General features: G+C 44.5%; 1 protein-coding gene and 1 long non-coding RNA gene across 2 annotated transcripts in view; one reads left to right on the forward strand and one right to left on the reverse strand.

Annotated features, from left to right (window-relative positions):
• LOC138488131 (uncharacterized) overlaps positions 1-17,899 on the forward strand; it is a 225,363-nt gene extending 207,464 nt beyond the window's left edge. Inside the window, exon 3 of the long non-coding RNA XR_011274591.1 lies at positions 17,654-17,899. This is a non-coding gene — a long non-coding RNA (uncharacterized lncRNA). The remainder of the gene's footprint in view (positions 1-17,653) is intronic.
• LOC138488129 (complement factor B-like) overlaps positions 1-22,591 on the reverse strand; it is a 1,604,240-nt gene that overhangs the window by 80,795 nt on the left and 1,500,854 nt on the right. The gene's annotated exons all lie outside the window — the stretch shown is intronic.

Here is a 22,591-nt window from a genome sequence, read left to right on the forward strand (position 1 = left end):
GCAAGGCTGGTGCGTGCACTTAGGGAAAGTGTAGGAGACATGCGCATTGAGGTGACTGGCAGAGCATATCTGCAGGAGAGGACGCGACAGGACCTTTCGTTCTGGCATCAACTTTGCCTCGTTAGGAGGCACTGTAGCAACGGCACAACAGGACTCCTTGGGTTCCGGCGCCATTGCGAACTTGGATTTTGTGAGAAGCAGTCTTCTGTGTGCGTTCGGGAGAGAGCTGATTACCTCTGTAATTACAGATCAAACTGACCTATTGTTTGACAGCATTCTGCTGCTGTATCACGGTGACAAGAGCCGTAGCTCTGTGCAGTGAGCCGCGGGGGCCATCTGGTGGTGAGAAGAGGTACCGCAGGCTAAAAATTGAATTTGATGCCTGAAAAGACGGGCGCAGCCCAGGTAAAGTCATATAGACCCCTCATTGTTCTGCCTGCTGGGGAGGAGGCATTAAAGAGATTGTTCTATCTCATTGACGGGCTCAGTCCCAAGTAAAACTGCCAACACAGACCGAGTCTCGCCAGGCTACACAGTATTACATATCTTGACAGGGGCAGCCCAAGTAAACTGCAATATATTTATTTAAGGCACTACTAACATGAGTGATTACTCAGAAGAATCTGAAGGTCTGCACGTCAGCGGCTTGCATATGAGTGAGGCAGTCCAAAGAATGGAGAGTGACGAAAACGCCCTGTGGAGAGAGGGGCATTTTGCGAAGCCTGGCTGCCTTGTCGCAAGTCAGAGCACACAGCAGCAAAGGGGGAAGTAAACATAAAACCCGCAGGGACCGTAGCGCCCAGATCCCCCCCCGGTTCACCCCGCAGATCCAGCTTGGGGAAAAGAAAGGCGAGGTCTCTTGAGAGGCGAGTCACGAGCTCAAGCTAGTCGGATGACAAGTACTGCAGGAGCAGTTCAAGATCTGAGGAATTCACTTTATCAGTACCTCAGACCTCCCCAGAAGAGGATGAATGCCAGCCTAAAAGTAAGAGAGGCAGGAGGGAAGAGGAGGATCCTCTCAAAGATGAGTTTGATCCTGATGACCTTGTGCATCCAAGGTCCAACGAGTGGGACCCTCCGGAGAAAATTGCGGAGTACATCAGCAGACGGTTGAGGGCGCCGTTGAGTAAGCAGGCAAGATCCAAACTGAAAGCGGAGTGTTAGTCTAGAAAAATACCCTACCATAGCATAGACGGTATATTATGTTGGCCGAAAACCAACCGCATCATATGCCTAGCATCATCAGTACAGAATCGTCAGCATAACCATAAAGCGTCCATGAATTCGCCATTTTTCTATTTTTGCTTCTCTTTGCTTTTCTGTTCAAATGCTTTGCTAAAAGTGAATTCTATTTCGTTCTGCTCATGCACAGAGCAAGGCCATAAGTTACATGTCAAGAGACTAGCCCAGACAGCCCAGACAGCAATGCACCGTTTTCCTCCCTCACAAGTCCTTGGAACTAAGCAGAAAGGCATTTAATCACCAAGCAGGTGCCAGCTAGTCTCACTGGAGCGGCAGAAACGGTAGAAAATAAGCAGTTAATGGCTTGAATTATACTCTCTTTCACGGCCCCCCTTTCCTGGGCCCCTTTAGATCGAGCCGACCTCTAGCTCACAAATAGAAACCAAGAGATAGTACGGCTTGGAATGTGTCCCTCCTACGAACAAAGCTTGCGTGCAGAACAAGAGCACTATGTTATTGGTAACAAAGAATAGTGTCTGCACCTTCACAGATTGCAACTGTTGCTGAATAAATGTCTTGAAGGGTGTCATATTCGTCATAATTGTCAATCACCAAACCCTTGTTAAAGGAGATGGGCGGTTTTGGATGTGTCACTACTGATAATATGATAGTGATTTAGTATATATGTAACTGATGTAGAATGTTCGCTCTCTTGCGTCCCACGAGGTCTGGGTAACACACGTTGCGGGACGTGAGACCCGGTCGGACGACTGAGACTATTTGCTTTGTAAGAAACCCCAGATTTTGGGAATTGAACCTCGTGTCTGGCGTATCAGTTTGTGTGTGGTGATTGTGCTTTGTTTCCATGCACGAGGGTCCCCCACGTGCCCGTCAAAAAATGGCACCCGAATAGGGAACCTTCCCCATTTGTTGTAATTTGAAAAAGGCTGAAAAAACGAATCGAGGACGAGGCCGTCGAGCCAGGATCGAGAGGTGTTCGGGGTGCCCCTGAAAGTGATGAGAGACTCCTTTGCAGATCTGTACACAACTGATCCCTGATCGATGTGTCCGGCCAGAGAGCAAGATGGCGAGGGTCCCGAAACGAGGCAGAGTGAGCCAGATACGTAGACACGACGATCCTTGGCTGCATCAGTATACGGACGATTTGCGTCTTCAGGAGACGAATTGGTTGATCAGGTGAGTTATGCCCCGATTCTAATAGTCCTGATATTGGTTGAGTGTTGCTCTTGTAAGATCAAACACCCAGGGTAAGGTATGAACAAGATTAAACATGCCTGGGAAATTGTCTTCCTGTTTAGTGGGATTTTTCCACTGCGGTAGACAATCTTTGGAAACTGGCCAGGCTGCGCCACCGTATGGTGGCTACGGTCTAGGGTCGCCAGTGTATGAGATGTATGTGAAGTATGGAATAGAGGCAATAATGTTTTGTGAAATTTGGCATAGGCAAACCAGACACAAAGAAGATTTGCAAAGGCCTAAAAATGGGAGTTATGAGATGGCCATATAGATTATTTGGAATCAGTATTGCTGAGCAAGAAAGCAAGCTCTGCGACATTTGACGTCGTTAGAGACTGGAGGAAGGAAGCTATGCTCCGCTTGAGAAGCAGAGAGAAACATGCGCGTAGGCACAAATCTAGAGAAGATAGAGCGCTAGATCAGGAAGAAAAAGAATGGGATGAGCAAATTAGAAAGGCAGATGGAAGTCTCCAAATGGGAATAGATAAAATATATCCTCACCAAGAATTGCATGAATCAGATAAATGAATCAATAAGATTTTAAATGAGAAAAGACAAGAACGACCCAAAAGTAAGACTGACATAATTTCACCGGTGCCCATTGCTCAGCTTTTGCCCCAGCCCACTCCCGTAGTTCAGCCTCCATTACAGCCTCAGCTACCACTCCCCCTTCCAGTTGTAGTTGTTCCATCCGCATCAGCCCCTCCTTTGCCCATAATCTCACTCCCCCCTCCGCCTACCGAGCTTGAATCCACAGTAATAAGAGAAGACAGTATGGGAGGAGCGGGGCCTGCACAAAGCGCATATGCTAGAATAACCCATAGTGCGGTCAGCAAGGAGAGGAAGAAGGAGCTGAAAGAACAGGCAGAAATATATATTGACGGGAATGATGAGGCCTCAACGATGGAGTCGATGTACGATTATAGGAAGCTCAGTGAAAAACAGGTATTGTTGGAATGCATGGGGGAATATCTGATGGAGAGATGGAAGCAATTAATTGGTATGGTGCCGCCACAGAAGTTGCGAGACGTGAATGCCTTTGCGCGTATAAGAGAAAGTGATTCAGAAATGAAGGAACATGTGGATAGGCTTTTTGAGTTTAAAAATGAACTTGATGAATTGTATAATGAAACGTTTTCTATGCCTGGGTTTCGAAACAAAGACATAAGAAGAGGTAGGCAAGAGGCGGTACCATATGTACAGCAGCGATTTTTTCCGCCGTCAAAACATACTAGTGAAGAAACAAAAATATGCACACGAGAGACGCTTAGATGAATTACAGATGCTAGAATTCCTACAATGGAGGTGCATGAGGCATTTCATCAATATACATTAGGGATGCAAAGGAAGGCATTGCAAGTAATAGTTGAATATTTACAGGACAAGTATGTAGACAATAAGCAAAGTTGTCCACCTGAATTAAAGGCAGTGTATAAGAGAGCATTTACACGAGATACAGGAGAAACTGCCTTATCCCTTGATTTGGCAATAGTGCTGCATATGAGAGAGGGAGAAGGAAAAGTGAGTGCGATATTTCCCATGAGGGAGGTTCCACCCACTTTTGTGCCGAATGTAGAAATTTCTGGTACTAACGGGACACCAGCGCAGGTAACAGAAGCACATTACACAGCACAATATGTACATGTTCCTTTCTCCAGACAAGAGGTGAATAATATAAAACAAACAATCCCTGATTTGAGAAAAAATCCGGCGGGATTCTATAAAGAAATTGAGTCCTGTTTGAAATCGTCCATTTTTACTATGAACGATATTGACCTATTATTCCCAGTAATTGTAGCAGCAGATATATGGAAACAAATAAGAAAAGTAGATGATCAGGAAAGTTTTGGTGATCCGTGGGAGAGTTTAGTGAAAGAGGATGCGGACAGAAAAGCAGGGGAAAAGCCATTGTCAAATATGTCAGCATTACCAGCACGTATAATACAGAAATGGAAGGTTATAGTTCCAGAAAAGAGAATCGTATGGGACAAACTAACTGCATGCGTGCAAGGCAAAGATGAGTTGGCTACCGACTATTTCAACAAATTTGAAGAAGTGTATACAGATTTTAGTGGACAGGATTTAAGCACTGAGCCGGGGAAAAGACTATTTGTTGACATTAAAAGTAAAACATTGCATCAACTTCAAAACAATGTGCATAACGCACAGGGCAATCAGCGAACAAGGAGCAAAATTCCTACTAAAAAAAAAATAACAGGCTACAAGCCAACGAGACCCCTCCGATCAAGCAACAAAACCATACCTTAAGAAAAAGCTTGGAGGCACCTCCTTCTACCACTTAGCTGCAAAAACTTGGAACAACATCCCAAAAGAAATAAGAAACACTAAAGATCACCTAAAATTCAGGAAATCACTAAAAACCTGGCTCTTCAACACCACAGACTAAATCTGGAAACTAAAACCAAAAAAAAGGATGACTAAACTGGAAAGGAGACAGACATCCCCGACCCGAGAGGGTAACTCACACGACACCTGGATGGGTGACACCGGACAGACTGGAACACAGACGGCACGCACGGAGACTGAGTGAACTACCCCAGACAATCCCACCAACACCTCGCCCGCCCTTAGTTACCGCCAGATACCATAATGGTATGGAATTGACGAGATATTGGCAATCAGCACACTACCTAAGAGGTTGACATTGGCAGGTGCACTTGCTACAGGAGTATTAAGGGAGGATAAGGGGAGCTCTGAGAGAGCATGTTAGAGGTGGGGGCCAGAAGAGTAAGGAACCTTATATACTAGTCAGACCCAGACCTGGACAGAGCCGCATCAGGGGAGACCACGCAAACCGATTGCCTCAACTCGGGATACAGATGCAAACTAACCAACCCTACTAACAATTTCCCTTTCTGCATACATCTCTCAAACTCCAAACCAAACACAACCAAACCTACAGCAAAACAAACCGCACAAACTTCACTACACTGCAACAACAAAACAAAAACACACATAGGGCCTCATCACGAGTTGGGCTGTAGCCCTTAAATGCGGTGGTAACGGTATTACCGCCACATTTAAGGGCTGGCCCTATCACGAGTTGGGCGCTAAATCGGCTGTTTTACCTCCAGCTTTTTTCTGGAGGTGAAAATCCCTGTTTTCGGCTGTATTACAGCCGGCTGTATTAGCCCGCAGTATTAGCCCCGAAAATTCCCCATTGGATCGAAGGGACCCTTTCAGGAATGGGGATTTATCGTTAAGGCCCAACCCGTGATCCAGTGGTAATACCGCCAGACCGGTCGGCGCTAGGGCTATTACAGTCGGCGGTATTACAGCCGGGAATATAGCCCAACTTGTGATGAGGCCCATAGTCTTGCACAACAGTACACAACGTCTACCGGCCGCAAACACCCCAGGCCCAGCCAACGGACCCACCGGGCTGAGGCTGCCAACAGCACATCACTGCTCTCTTGCACTTTTCCTGCTTCGTCCCACTAACTCATCCTCCCCTCCCTTTTCAGAACCGCCAGAGCGCCATGTCAAATGTCCTTTAACATTAACATTAACATTAAAAAATATGTAAGAGGATTGTTACCTCCGATCCAAAATTTGATAATGACATCTAAAAGTGCATGGCAAGCAAAATGACTGAGTGAGGTATTACAAATGGCCCAGTATTATGAAAACAGAGTGAATACAGAGAAAGAAAAAGAAGAAAAAGACAGAGTGAACCTAAAGACAAGGGTGTTATGTTACAACAGGTAGCGGGTCATAATAGAGGAAGAGGAAATGCACATCGGAGAGGAAATTATTCAAACATGCATGGAGGTTCACTTGGACTGAACCAATGTGCATACTGTAAGGAAGAGGGTCATTCGAGAGCCCAATGTCCACACTTGCAAAATAGGAATGGGAATGGTCAGAGAAGACAGAACGAGGTCTCCCGGAAGCACAGGGGCAGAATAGAAATAATAGTACCCAGCAAAACCAGATCAAGGAAATAGCAACCAGAATCAGAACCAAAATCAGAATCAGCACAATGGAGGTAGGGACGGTAATGTTTTCGATACTCAACCAAATACATACTATTCTGGTGATTATACATCAGATGACGTATTGTTCCCTCGTTAGGACAGCCCAAAACAGGGGTCGGAACCAGTGTCTATTCCCGTTGACCAGAAAGGACCCTACGTAGAAATGAAAGTTGGGAATAAGGAGCACACTTTTCTCGTGGACACGGGTGCACAGAAGTGATCAATAGACCACCACTTGGTTCCAGGGATACCACTGTCAGGGCAAAAGAATGTTTCAGTAGGGTTTGCAGGCACCCCAGTAATTAGTCCCGTGCCCCAATCAGTACCAATAATGCTAGGACCATTCACTGAATATTGCCGTTCTTGTTGACCCAAAATTGTGGCAAGAACTTATTAGGGTTAAACTTGTTAAAGAAACTAAGTGCGATTATCCACTGTACTCCTGATGGAGTGTTTTTGACAATATCACCACAAAATATACCAGTGTCCGAGTTCCTGTCTAAACCCCTGCCAACAGAGTTAAGTAAGGTACCGACTTGTATATGGGCAATGAATGATAATGATGTTGGATGTCTGAAAATAGAGCCATTGAGAATTGTTTTAAAAGAGGGAGTAACATTGCCATGTATTCCCCAGTATAAAATTTCAGTTGAAGGTGAAAAAGCATTGAAATGTATTGTTTCAGATTTGATTAAAAGGAACGTGATTGAAGAGATTACTGGTAGCAATTGTAACAGCCCTATTCTTCCGGTTTATAAGAAAGGAGGTAATGAAATACCGTTCCGTTATATAATTGATCTACGCGCATTGAATAAAGTAGTTGATGCCCAGTTTCCATCGGTCCCAGATGTCACTACCATTCTGACAATGATACCAGCTTCGGCTTCGTATTTTAGTGTAGTCGATCTGAAGAATGCATTTTTTAGCATTCCAGTACACCAAGATAGCAGATACCTTTTTGCTTTCACACTAGGAGGGCGTTCATTCACATTCACATGAATTCCACAAGGTTACACCGAGAGCACAAGTATTTATAGCAGAACATTAAAAGAACAACTAGACATGCTAGAACTACCAGCGGGTTGCATACTATTGCAGTACATAGATGACTTATTAATTGCTGCTGAAACAAAAGAAATTTATAAAAAAGGAACTGTTTTGTTGTTGACACATTTAGCAGAACATGGGCATAAAGCGTCTTTAAAAAAATTCCAGTATTGTCGAAAGGAGGTGGCCTATTTGGGCTACCTACTTTCGAAAGAGGGGAGAAGACTGACACCAGAAAGGATAGAGAGTATCTCTGGTATGCCTATTCCAAAAACACAGAAAGGAGTCAGAGCCATAATAGGCATGGCTTCATATTGCCGTCAATGGATAGCAAATCTTGCCATGATTGTAAAGCCAATGGTGGCATTGACAAAGAAGGATGTTGTGTTGCCTTTGGCATGGAGTGAGGAATGTCAGAATGCATTTGATCTGCTCAAAATTGCATTGTGCTCCGCCCCAGTTTTGGGCACACCAAATTATGAAAAAGTTTTAAAATTATTTGTGCATGAAAATGAAGACTGTGCACTGGCTGTTTTGACACAGGAACAAGGTGGAAGAAATAGACCATGCGGTTATTTCTCTTCCACGCTGGACCCTGTTGCATGTGCTTTGCTGCGTTGTTTGCGAGCTGTTGCTGCCGCATCAGTGAAACAATCCGAAGGGGTGGTGTTGGGGCACACTTTAATTTTGATGGTGCCACACGCAATAGATGTTCTCTTAAACATTACGCAGACGTAACACCTCACATCAGCTAGATTGACTAGATATAAAATTGTCCTGTTCGCACCACATATCCAGATTCAGAGGTGTTATGCTTTGAACCCTGCAGAATTAATGCCCCTGCCCAGTGAAGAAATAGGTGAAAATGAATCACCTCCCCATGATTGTTTAATGGTTACTGAAGAAGAAACGAAGGGAAGAATTGACCTAACAGACACCCCACAGAAAGAGCCAGATGGAGAACTGTTTTGTGACGGTTCCTGTTTCAAATTACCTGATGGCACATCAACTGCTGCCTATGCCATCACCACACTAAAGACTTTTGTAGAGAGCAAAAGAATCCCACACAATTCAGCGCAGGCAGCATAGATAATAGCATCGACAAGAGCATGTAAAATTTCTGAAAATTTAAATGTCAACAAATATACTGACAGTCAGTATGCCTTTGGGGTGGTGCACAATTTTGGCTGGCTCTGGGCTGAGAGGGGTTTCCTAACATCACATGGAACTAGAATCCAACATGGCCCTTTGATAGCGCGATTGCTATCTGCACTTACGTGTCCGAAGCGACTGGCGATAATGAAATGCGAAGCGCATAAAAAAATAACATGTAAGGTGGGAGAAGGAAACGCATTTGCAGACAGAATTGCAAAACAAACTGCCACTGACTCGTGCATCAAAATGTTGATAGTACAGTCGGACGAAGTGCCCTGCATGATAGAGAATGGGATTGCTACCGTCAAAGAAATGCAGGCGGACGCAACCGCTGAGGAAATAAACGGGTGGGCTAAGGGCTCTGCAGAATTAGACTTGGAAGGTTGTTGGGTGGACAAAAAGAGTAGAAAATGGATGCTGCCCCACTCCTATTAACTGCAATGGTCACCATGGCCCACAGTCCCACGCACATCTGTGCGAAGAAGATGGTTCAGCATTTAACTACAGTATGGCAGAACACGCACATAAGAAAAAATGTGGAAAGACTAGTTCAGAATTGTATAACATGCCTGCAACACAATATTGGAAAAGGAACAGCTACTCCAACAGGGGGTTTGCCCCCCCCCCCCTCTACGCCCTTTGAGGTGATCCATTTTGATTTCATAGAAATGGAAAGATGTCAGAACGTGAAATAGATCTTGGTGGTGGTGTGTGCTTTCAGTAAATGGGTGGAAGCATATCCACTGAAGGATTGCACAGCCATGAGCACTGCTAAAGTGATGTTAAAAGAGTACTTTTCCCGATTTGGCCTGCCACAAGTCATATGGTCGGATAACGGCCCGCATTTTGTTGCTGCCGTGATATTACAGATTTGCACAGGCCTCCAGATTGATAAAAGATTTCACTGCGCTAGGCATCCGATGAGTGCTGGTCTTGTTGAGCGCCAGAATGGCATATTAAAGAGTAAAATAAGCAAAATCTGGGCAGGGAGCAAGCTGAGATGGATGGATGTGTTACCCTTATCTTTGTTGTGCATGCGTACATCTGTGCAAGCAAGGACTGGCCTCTCCTCATATGAAATTGTGATGGGAAGACCTGCTAATGTTTGGTGTGTGCCGCAGCCAAGGCGTTTGAGAGAGATTGAACATCCTGTGCTTAGTACATACTGTAACATTTTAATACAGAAGCTTTGTTTGATTCATCAGCAGGTGCAGGAGGCTCTTGCTGTTAGATATACTGGTCCGGGGCATTGACTGCAGCCGGGAGACTGGATCCTCATTAAAAACTTTGAGCGGAAATCATCGCTTGCACCAAGATGGCGAGGGCCCTATCAGGTTCTCCTGGCAACACAAACAGCAGTCCGTGTGGATGGTCGAAAGGCATGGATACATGCCACGCACACTAAGAAAGTTCCATCGCCATTGAAAGAACTGCCTGACCAAGACGACAAAGAAGAAGCAGCTGCCTTCGACTCAAAGGACATCATTGCCAGTTCTATGCCGCAAATTCTGCCTGAGCCTGAGACAAAGCCTGAGGATATTACTAAAAAGGAGAAAGGGCTAAATGTGCCCCAACTGTGCCCAGTTGAATCTGCATCACCACAGGTTGACACGAAACCTGCATCAACACTTTGGCGCCCACCATCACTTGCTGCGCCACAGGCTGACTCTGAGCTTGAATCTGGAAGTGCACCTGCACTATTCATCAATCTTCGTGTTTAATTTTGTTGCCTCTATTTGCCATCATGGATGAAGTGGGAATCGGAGGCCTATGGGAGTGGAGCGTGGGTGTTGTGCCATTCTGACAGCTCAGGAACGCGGCTTCCCGGTGCTACCTTTGAAAAAAAAAATCCATGTGTTGATCACCCTGTGTGAACGAGCGGGGCTCATATGGTACGAAGGCAATTGATGTTTGGAGTTTTAGGAGCAAAGTGCAGAAGCACAATGATCTTGCCTTACGTTTAGTAATTCAGGCTGTCGAGAACTGGCCTAAACACTTTGCTATAATTTTTCAAAAACACTGGTATTTCAACGAGTGCAGCAGTGAGAAGTATTCACGACGAAGTTTGCTGGAGAAAACTAATCAAGAAAATGCCTACACCTGCTCCTGCCCCCTCCTGCACCAATGCTGATAATGTAGTAAATATAGAGACTATAAAATTGCAGAGAAAGAGTTGCCGTAAAAGGTGTATGCTAATCATCACGATATTCATGTGCATTATGAGTTTACTTGCACCGATAGCAATCGTTTTGGTATTATGGTATTTAGAGGAAATACATCCATTAGGTGTGTTTTTGCCTATTAGTAATGTATCTGTCATCGAAAGCCCAGTCCATGTAATCTCATATACTTTGTCCCCAATGGAAGAAAGACACAGGGAAGGCTATGGAAATAACACGTTACTTCTGATAATGAACATGACATACTCAATCCTGAGAAAAAACAATTGGTGGGTGTGTACCCATATACCACAACATGATGGAAAGGGAATGGGTTGGTATGTGCAGCCATTAACATTAAGTTCAGCATGTTATGCATCATTGAGTACACTATATTATGGGAAATGGAATAAGAGTGAAACGGTTCGATTAGATAAGACAAACATGGATGAATTTGAAGAAGTGGTAATGAAACCTCTAGGCTGCTCCATATTTCACAGAGCGAGAATGATAACACCAATAGTAACTCCACAAGATAGATTAAATGTGCCATATAAATCATCTGTAATCACGTTTCACATGAACCTACTAGGGAGTAAAGATGCAGTGCCCCCCTCGTATACAATAAATTACAGTCCTCGCACTGTTCCATTTTGCTTGCGAAAGAAATGCTCCTATTCAGTAGGGACATTCAATAGGTGCATGAATATTGCAATCCTAGAGAGAGAGAGAGAGAGAGAGAGAGAGAGAGAGAGAGAGAGAGAGAGAGAGAGAGAGAGAACCAGTATATGTAGGTGATCCTGGCTACTTCATATGTGGGGAAAAAGCTAATCCATGGTTGCCTAGTAATTGGGGAAGTACTTGTTACTTAGGGATTCTTTTCCCAGGGGTATTCCTTTAAAAAACGTCAGACATAGCAAAATTATCTAGATCAAGGCCACAACGAGATGAGAAAGGAGGATTAATTGCAGAAGATATAGCAACATCATTTATATCCTTTTGGGGTCAAACAATACATTTGTATATTTGTATTTGTATTTGTTTATTTATAACGCGCAAACCATCAGGCCGGAGGCATCAGGGCGCAAAGTGTACAGAGTTGCAGTAAGATACAGACAACAATTACATTACAGAATTTACAGTAACATCATATTAACCGTCTTTCTAATTACATATATTACATAAATTACAGTGCCACTAGGATTAACAGAGGATATACCCTAGGGTGTACAGACATAGGAACAGAGGTAGCTGGCCAGAAATAGTATCAGAGGAAGTGGGCCAGAGTATGTAAGACAGAGATGCAAAGCATAACTTATTGCTGGTCAAAGAGCCAAGATTTGGTTTTGGTCTTGAAGGTGTTGAAGGAATCTTCAGCTCTGATAGTAGCGGGGAGGGTGTTCCATAGTTTGGAGGCTAAGACAGGGAAGCTGGTGCCCCCCGCTTTTTGAAGCTTAAACCTGGGGATCGATAGACAATGAGTCTGGGCAGTTCTTAGTGGTCGAGCGGTAGAGTGGCGAGATAGCCGACTGCAGAGGTAGATCGGGGGAGGACAACTGTCAAGAATTTTAGAGAAAACTATAAATGGAACAACGGATATATTGTATAATATGACTCTGGAGGAAAAAGCAATTAGATTAATGACACTTCAAAATAGAATGGCTCTTGATATAGTTTTGGCTGACCGTGGAGGAGTTTGCAAAATCGTGGGGTCATTGTGTTGCGTATTTGTGAGTGACTCCTCCCCTACGATTTTTGAGACAATAAAAAAGTTACACGTCCTGAGCTCTGACCTCCACCCCCCAGCAGGTAGTTGGAAGCTGAACATAAGCTCCTGGTTTTGGGAATTATTACGCTCATGGGGTGGAAATTGGCTGCAATTTTAGCAGCAGTACTCGGAATCTTCCTAACATGTTGTTGTTGCATACACTGTCTACCAATAATTTGCACTGAAGTGAGTGATGAATGCATACACATGATGATACAAAAAAGAACTCCCAAAGTAAATACAATCACGAACCACGAAATGCAGACTGTGAAAGAATTCATGTCCATTAATATTGATGATGATGATGACGATTATAGCAGAATGCAGAGTTCAGAATCAGATACATGGTCAGTGGAAGACGTGATGTATGGTTAATGCGTTTGGCTTACGGCCAAGAGGAGGGTTTGTTAGTCTAGAAAAATACCCTACCATAGCATAGACGGTATATTATGTTGGCCGAAAACCAACCGCATCATATGCCTAGCATCATCAGTACAGAATCGTCAGCATAACCATATAGCGTCCATTTTGAAACAATAGAATTCGCCATTTTGCTATTTTGCTTCTCTTTGCTTTTATGTTCAAATGCTTTGCTAAAAGTGAATTCTATTTCGTTCTGCTCATGCACAGAGCAAGGCCATAAATTACATGTCGAGAGACTAGCCCAGACAGCCCATACTGCAATGCACCGTTTTCCTCCCTCACAAGTCCTTGGAAGTAAGCAGAAAGGCATTTAATCACCAAGCAGGTGCCAGCTAGTCTCGCTGGAGCGGCAGAAACTGTAGAAAATAAGCAGTTAATGGCTTGAATTATACTCTCTTTCACGGCCCCCCTTTCCTGGGCCCCTTTAGATCGAGCCGACCTCTAGCTCACAAATAGAAACCAAGAGATAGTACGGCTTGGAATGTGTCCCTCCTACGAACACAGCTTGCGTGCAGAACAAGAGCACTATGTTATTGGTAACAAATAATAGTGTCTGCACCTTCACAGATTGCAACTGTTGATGAATAAATGTCTTGAAGGGTGTCATATTCGTCATAATTGTCAATCACCAAACCCTTGTTAAAGGAGATACATTATGGGCGGTTTTGGATGTGTCACTACTGATAATATAATGGTCATTTTGTATATATGTAACTGATGTAAAATGTTTGCTCTCTTGCGTCCCACGAGGTCTGGGTAACACACGTTGCGGGACGTGAGACCCAGTCGGCCGACTGAGACTATTTGCTTTGCAATAAACCCTAGATTTTGGGAATTGAACCTTGTGTCTGGCGTATCAGTTTGTGTGTGGTGATTGTGCCTTGTTTCCATGCACGAGGGTCCCCCAGGGGCCCGTCAGGAGTGCCAGAGACCGAGGGTTCCGGACAGAGTAGCTGAGACCCCTGAGATCGATGACAGGATCCTCACGTCCCTGGGCAGATATGGCAGGGACGTAAAGAGGGGCGTTGACAGGTCCTGGAGGTCCTGTCAGGATAAACTGCTGGACATGTTGGGGCCGATCACAAGAATATGGCAGCTGGCGGAAGAGGCAAAAGCTAAGAAGGAGCCCATGGACCCGGACATTATAGCTGCCTGGGCCCAGAGGACCCTCTGTCTGTTGGGTAACTCTAATATGGCGTTAGCCACGGAGAGAAGGAGGTCCATTCTGATAAAGCTGGACACCAGGTTGGGTGAGATGGCAACATCAGAACAGGCAATGGCAGCAAAGGGCAAGCTGTTTGAGGACCTGTTTATTAAGGACATGGTGAAGTTCGCCAGTGCATATGTCTCAATGGATAGAGCCCAATCTTCTCTGAAGAAAATATTTGGCCGAAAGGTTTTCGACAGGGCTGGCGGAGGAAAGGGCCGCTCGTCCAGCCGCGGACAGTATCGAGGCCCCTATAGAGACAGAGCTCATTGGAAACAAGAAGACTGAAGATCCAACCCCTTCTTCCCTTCTAGGGGAAAAGGCAGGGGTAGAGGTTGGAGGAGCAATAACAGGCAAAAGCACCAGAATAATTCAGGTGAGAGAAGTAAGACCGGTAGAAAAGATGGATGTGAGTATTCCGCCGGTAGGAGGGAGAGTGGAGCTGCATGTAGGAAGATGGGAGGAGTTGTCCTCAGATGCATGGGTAAGGCGCACTGTGCGAGGTTTTCAGCTGGAATTCTTGCAAGAATCTTATCAGGCGGTGTTGCCAAGGCAGATAAGGTTCAACAGAGAAGACAAGGAGCTTCTAGACAAGGAGGTAGAGTTAAACAGCGCAAGAACGCGATAGGCCCAGCCTCAGAAGGTCTGGGAGGTTTCGTAAGCAATCTGTTCTTAGTGAAAAGAAAAAACAAGGTAAGGCCGGTGATAAATCTGAAAGGTTTGAATTACTTCCTAGTGTACAGGCACTTCAAGATGGACGGTATTCATCTTTTAAGAGATGTCCTCCAGAAGGGAGATTGGTCGACAAGGATAGATCTCAGAGATGCATACTTAACTATTCAGATTCAGGCAGATCAGAGAAAGCTGTTGCAGTTTACATTGAAGGGACAGATGTGGGAGTTCAAATGTCTTCCGTTTGGGCTGGCGTCAGCGCCATGGTGTTTCACCAAGCTATTGAGACCTGTGATAAGATATATGAGAGAGCATGGGATCAGGATGATCATTTATCTGGACGATATCTGTCTGATGTGTCAGGACAAGGAGGTTCTAGTAGAACAGGTTTGGAGAACCACTGTTTTGTTGCAACAACTGGGGTTTTTGATAAACTGGGAGAAGTCGGAACTAGAGCCAGTGCAGGAGATGGAATTCCTGGGATTCAGTTTAGAGACAACACAGGGTATTCTCAAGCTTCCTTTAGACAAGGTGAACTCAGTAAAGAAGGAGATCAAGTGTATGCTGGCGAAGCGAGAGATGTCATTGAGGGAAATAGCGAGACTGGTAGGCCGTCTGTCATCTTCAATTCAGGCGATATTCCCAGGGCCTCTGCAGTACAGAGCATAGATCATCTCAGTAGAGGTCTATCTTACGAACAGAAAGTGGTGATATCACAGGAAGCGAGATTGGAACTGGAATGGTGGTATTATCACATGGAGGCATGGAATGGCAGGGCGATATTTGGCTAATCCCCGGACCTAGTGATAGAGTCGGACGCCAGTCGATGGGGATGGGGAGCCAGATGTGGAGACCAATCGACAGGGCGGAGATGGTAGAGCGAAGAGCTGGGTCTCCACATCAATTGCCTGGAGCATCTAGCGGGATCCTTCGCAGTTCAGTGTTGGACCCGAGAAGGAGTGAAAGCTGCCATTCTGTTGAAAATGGACAATGTTTCGGCAGTCAGATATATAAATCGACTGGGCGGAACGAGATCGAAGAGGCTGACGGAAATGGCCAAAGAGTTTTGGCAGATATGTCTCCAAATGGGAATAAGCGTGAAAGCAGAGCATCTGCCAGGGGATCTCAATCTGGTAGCAGATTGGAACTCGAGATACTTGAGGGGCTCCAGCGATTGGCGGCTCGACGACTCAGTATTTCAGGAGATAATGCGTCGCAGGGGTCCGTGTCAGACAGATCTGTTCGTGTCCAGGCTGAACAGGAAGATCTCCAGGTTTTACAGCTGGAGACCGGATCCGGAAGCGATAGCGACAGATGCATTTCTCCAGGTTTGGGGACCAGCAAAAGAATACGCTTTCCCTCCGTTCGCCATGATAGTGCGCACAGTGGCGCAAGTCAGGCGACAGGAAGCCACAGTGATTTTAATAACACCAGACTGGAGAGGTCAGGCTTGGTTTCCGCATCTTCTGGAGTTGTCTTACGAGGCTCCCATTCGGTTACCAGACAGAGAGGATATATTGTTAAACCCAGCAGGAGAGACTCACTCGCTGGTGAGGTCAGGGTGCTTGAGCCTCATAACTTGAGCGATTTCAGGGAAAATTGGTCTAAGCCAGGACTTTCAGGGACAGCTCAAGAATGTATTAGTCAGTCATTGGCCCCGGCTACAGATAAGGCCTCTAGGCTGGCATGGAGTAAATGGAGTGCTTGGTGTATGGAGAGAAAGGTTGATCCAGTACGAACAGATGTAGTTCACATAGTGAATTTTTTAGCGGCGCAAGCGGCGCAGGCGAAGGCTTATAGGACCATTAATAATTACAGATCAGCGATATCGGCAGGTCATGTGTACATTGAGAGTAAGCCAGTAGGTGAACACCCTTTAATATGTAGGCTCTTCAAAGGAATCAGATGTATGAGACCACCCACACATAAATATTCTCATTTGTGGGATGTCAGTGTGGTATTGAAGATGTTTGAGGCTTGGGCAGATAATGAGTATTTGTCCAGAAAAGCGCCAAGGGCAAAGTTAACTACTCTGTTTTGTTTGATTTCATGTAAGAGAGTGTCAGATGTGAAAGCTTTAGAGGTAAATAAGAAATCCTTTTCACCGGCAGGAGTAGTATTTTATGTAGAGAAGAGAACTAAGACAAACATTAAATCGGTTGAGTACATGGCCTTTCCGGGGAAACCTAAATTGTGGCAAGTTAGATGCCTGAAAGTGTATGAAGAAAGAGAGAATAGGGTGAGACCTAATGGGGAATATCAGTTGTTGATAGCTATTAGGAAACATTTTAAAGCGGTAGCAGCAGGCACCTTGTTTAGATGGGTAAGGTGGTGCATGGCAGAGGCAGGTATAGATGTGAGTCAATTTGGGGCACATTCCACAAGGGGTGCTATGGCATCGTCTGCTTTTATAGCAGGAGCCCACCTAGAAGATATTTTGAAGGCGGCAGACTGGTCTAATGAGGAGACATTTAAGAATTTTTATTTTAGACTGGTAGAACAAGTAGCGTCGTTGGTGGTAAGTAAGCTTTAAACAAGCATAATCTGAGCCTCCGAGTCATGACATAGTATACAGATTTTCCATACATTTGTTACAGAAAGTCATGATTCTATTAAAGACTTGGAGGCGAAAGATTATTCCTCCCAATTTCAATCGCTATAATAAAAATGTGTAAATATGGTATCTGGAAAATAATGTGATGTTGGATTGGATATGGTAATGTTATTGTTATGCGATTGCTCACCAGTTCATAAGGAGATTAGCAATGGTTTATATTTGTTTCAGGGACAGAGCAGAAAATGACGCCTTGAGAAGGAAGCAGAGAAAGATAAGTCATCTACCGGTTGGGGCGCAAGTTTGAATTCGTTCAGCAAAAGAAAGAGGAAGGACTATGGGGACTTATCGTATTATAGAGGATAGGAGAGGCGTGATTGGAGGATAAAGTCACGTGACCAGTACAACCTATGAAAAATGGACTACAAATGTGATAGTGTTTTGTTGGGATTTGTAGTTAAGTTATTTGTTTTTCGTGTTTGTTTGATTAAACTGATGCTGCTCGAGTAAGTAAAGAGAAGTCAGAGCATAATCTTTCGCCTCCGAGTCTTTAATAGAATCATGACTTTCTGTAACGAATGTATGGAAAATCTGCATTACTTGGCATCTCGTTCGGCGGTCCTGTGTACATGTGTGAGAATTGGCTCCGTAAATAGAGAAATGGCGATCCGTAGGAAAAGCATTAGTTAAGGTTTAGCACATAGGTGCAATGCTGCTAGGGAAGAGGCTTGTCCCCAGTAACGGCAGCAGACACATGCATATAAATCACCCATGTATACCGCGGTAACAGGAGAAAATGACTTCATCACTCACATAGCAATTTATGAACACTAGCAAAGCAGATATTAAGCTTTGTGTGTTGTTTTGTAACACAACATAGTGTTATATATATTTAAATAAGAAAAATCGTCCTTTGGTCTGAGTATAACATAATGGTATAAACACGAGATGGCTAATTATGGACCAAAAGATATTATGTAAGCATATATCTGCAATATAACAGCACATGTTAGCAGATTATGTGAGGTCATCTAAGGCTCATTTAGAAACATAAAGTTTTTATTCCTATCTCTACCCATAGGAATCCAATCTCGGAGAAAATATAGATGGCCCTCTGCACGATATCTGTTAATCTACTACGTGCTGAAGGTATGTTTACAATAAATTGGTAAAACAACAATCGGGAAAATAACCCAACACAAAATAATAAACAACAACTTTGTATGCTTATCCAACAGTGCTTGCAAGTGGCCTCATTAAATGACATGCCCACAAGAATATGGTCCCTTGTTCAAGTCTACTAAAAAGGTTAGTAGACCAGGCCTATCTATGACACTTTTAACTAATATGATCAACTCAGAAAGCAGAGTGCTTATGTTTTTTATTTTTTATATTTTTTCTAGACACCTAGATTGAGGGTTAGAATACTCACTAGCCAATAAAGAGCACCATTTGTCCTGACGAAGGCCTTTGGGAAAACCTATCTGGAGATGGGGTTTATTCCATAAGGAAAAGGCCAAAACACGTTGACACATCATCTCAAAAAAATATTAGCTAGCTTCTTGTATGTAGAAAAAACGACAAAAGAATTGGTTTAAAAACAGACAATGGGCCTCATTACGAGTCCGGCGGTAACCGTGCCGGAAATTTCGGCAGGTTACCGCCGGACTCATTACCATTCCGCCTCCGTGATTCCTAGAATCACCGGGGCATTGCAACCCCGGTGACCCGGTAATTCCGGAGGGGGAATTCGGTAAATCCCCATTCCCATATGGAGATGGGGAAGAGGAAACACCGGCACCATCTTGTAATGGTGCCAGTGTTTCCACGTCCGCCTGCAGGCGGGTGGTGTTAAACCCGCCAAGTCAGACCTGACGGGAATGCCTCCTCCTGCCTGCAGAACTCGAGATCAGCCGGTCTGGAAACAACGGTGGCGGCGGGTTTACTGCCACCGTTATTTCCGGACCGACTGACTCGTTATGAGGCCCAATGTCTGTAACAGAATTGTATACTAAGTGAACCAATCTATGTATAACCCTTAAAAATTGTTTGTTTTAGAGTGTGATGTATTGTATATATAAAATGTTGTAAAAAAAGCAAAAAAAAGAAATTGCTGTTGAAAATAAAATTAATCAACCAACAGTTATGCTGGGTGCAAACAACAAAGCACTGAATTCTGTGTATTTTAATATGATGCTACATATTATTATCATTTGATGTCATAATACAAGGTCTTTAAATTTGTATTCTACAAAGGGAGACAGGGGTAGTTTGTGTTCCATACATATTCCATTAGGGTTGATAAGACCACGGTAAGATCCCACTGAGGTGGAGGTTCACAAATAGAGGGGTGTAAAAGTAAAATGCCCTCGGAGTGCCTTTTAATGGCTTTGTTGGAAAGAGAGAAAGACTTATTCGGGTAAGCACCAATAGCTGATAAGCAGAGTTTGCACATGTCTACTTTGACACCAGTGGATGCTAGATAAGACATGAATGACATGACATCATCAATGGTGGCCTTTAGGGGGTTAGGGTCTTTGTCCAAGACCCATTGACAGAAACATAACCATTTGCTAGTTTCTAGCTCTAGCTCATTCGAGAAAAGGACCATATCAAAGCTCCATCCTCTTCTCATCACTTCAGAAGACCTGAGACTCCGCCCCTTTACCCACAAACACATCAAAAGTGCTTCCTAAGTGCTATTTGGCTGGGGTTGGCCGTGTCGTGGAGCTCTGCTGTTTTCCTGTTACCTGCATACTTGAGAATACTTTTGCTGTTCAAAAGCCCACAGACACTGCCCCTTTACCCACAAACACCTAAAAAGCACATGTACATGCGCATTCACAAAGAGAGGCACAGCTCCACCTCACTGATGAGGCCCAACAAGGCTGAACCACGAGTCTGGGGTTGCTGATGGTACTCTTGTTCAAAGGAGGTTTGCCTGGCATTTCGGTGCTGGACTGCCCTTGTGGGTGGGACAAAGACTGATATGCAAATGGATATTCCTCCTTTGTGAAAAGTACAGTGAGCATAAAGCAATGGCTGCAGACTCTCAAAGTGGGAAAAAAACACAGAACAGGTTACCATGCCATATTCTTTCTAGTGAGGGGCGCCTGCTACCTATTTTTTGTATTTTTGCAAAGAACTTGAGGATTGTCAACCTAAGTTACCTGGGGGAACCCAGACATGGACCCCTTACTCACTGTGCTCAGAGAGGCACAGCTCCACCTCACTGATGGGGCCCAACAAAGCTGAAACACGTGACTGGGGTTGCTGTTGGTACTCTTGTTCAAAGGATATTTGCCTGGCATTTCAGTGCCGGACTGCCCTTGTGGGTGGGACAAAGACTGATATGCAAATGGGTATTCCCCCTTTGTGAAAAGTACACTGAGCATAAAGCGATGGCTGCGGAGTCTCAAAGTGGGAAAAAAACAAAGAACAAGTTATCATGCCATGTTCTTCTAGAGAGGGGCGCCTGCTACCTTTTCTTTGTACTTATTTGAATCATGTAGGCATTAAAGATGACAAATTTTTAGAGGACTTAGAATCCTTGTTAGATCTGATAGCTTAGCACATCCAGAGCGCTGGGACCTGACGGTCTCTCTAACGCGATGCTTAAATCCCATTCAGAGGCATGGGCCAAGATTTTGTTTATTATTTTTTCCCAAGTAATTCATTCTCGCCAAATTCCACCATCATGGTGCAAATCCATTATCGTGCCCATTTATAAAAAAGGAGACAGTAAGCATCCGGAAAACTATCGACCAGTTGCACCCCTTGATGTGCCGGTCAAGATCTTTGCTCGCCTAATTCTTAAAGACTTTAATCAGTGGATAGTGGCAGTGAATCTGCAAGTTCCTTTCCAAACTGTTTTTTACCGGGATTAGGGACAACAGTTAATCTCCATACACTCCATGCTATTAAATCGCATGAATGGGAAATTAAGCAGCCACTTTACCTAGCTTTTAGAGTTTCCATACGGCATTTGATTCAATCTCAAGAGAGCTACTCAGGATTAAATTAGCGAAAGCAGCATGCCCCGCCCATCTGCAACACTGGATACTTCAATTCCACTCTGATACAACGATCCAGGTGCGACTATCTTTGGATGGGAGGCTTTCTGCCCATATACCCACCTTTAGAGGGTTGAAGCAGGGATGCCCTTTGGCCTCTGCACTTTTACACTTTTTCATATCTGATATGAAGAAATATTTTACTGATATTGTTCTGACTCTCCAAAATACGGACGACATGCAGTCCCCTGGTTGTTTTATGCCGACGATTTGGTGTTGATGGCTAAAACTCCCAGGGAACTGCAACTATTGTTGTGCCAATTGGGTAAATATATAGAAGCAAAGTCATTGACGGTGAACCTTGCAAAGTCTAAAATACTGATAAGTGCAACTGGGCAAAGCATTAAACAAACCTCCTTCCGATGGCTGCTCCAAAAGAAACCACTCAAGACCATAGATGAGTATAAGTATTTAGGACTCAACACAAACATTCATGTATCTGACCAACCATATATTTTTTAAACACTCTTTATTGGTATTTTATTATAACAATCCCACAACTTCCCCCTTACCCACCATGACCTCCCAGATATCAGTCCCTCTGCATACATTAGCGTAATTTGATCAAGCAATCCAACCGATTCCCACTCTCACCACCCCTCCTCCATACCCCCTCACCCACCTTCCAGTGTCCCATCGAGTTCCTTCTTTCTCCAGTAGTCACAGCACATCAACCTTCAGTGTACATTGATCATTGAGAGTTGGGCCAATCCACCTTCTGCTCACACCTCCGAGCTTCCCCCTCCCCGTAACCCTTTCGTGTTCCCCCTCCTGCGTCTGCTTCTTCACAGTGGACGCAAGTCATTATCCTTTGCCAGATCATTTAGCAGTCGGGACGAGTGGACCGTCACTTCCTCCCTGTCCTTCCCTGCCTCTCTTTTCTGCAGCACCGTTAATTCCGCTAACCCCCACCTCCGCACATCCTTCCGCCATAAATTGATTACCGGGCCGTGGGGCGATTTCCATGCTATCGCCATTTGGCGCTTAGCCAATATGAGCAAAAACCGGCCCATTCTGTTCCGTACCTTGTTTTGCTTCCCCTCCGGCAGCTTCCCCCACAGACAGATCTCCGGACACCGTTCCAGGTTGGTTCCCA

Source organism: Ambystoma mexicanum, chromosome 9 (genome assembly GCF_040938575.1).
Source record: "Ambystoma mexicanum isolate Mex_15411 chromosome 9, UKY_AmexF1_1, whole genome shotgun sequence".
NCBI lineage: Eukaryota > Metazoa > Chordata > Amphibia > Caudata > Ambystomatidae > Ambystoma > Ambystoma mexicanum.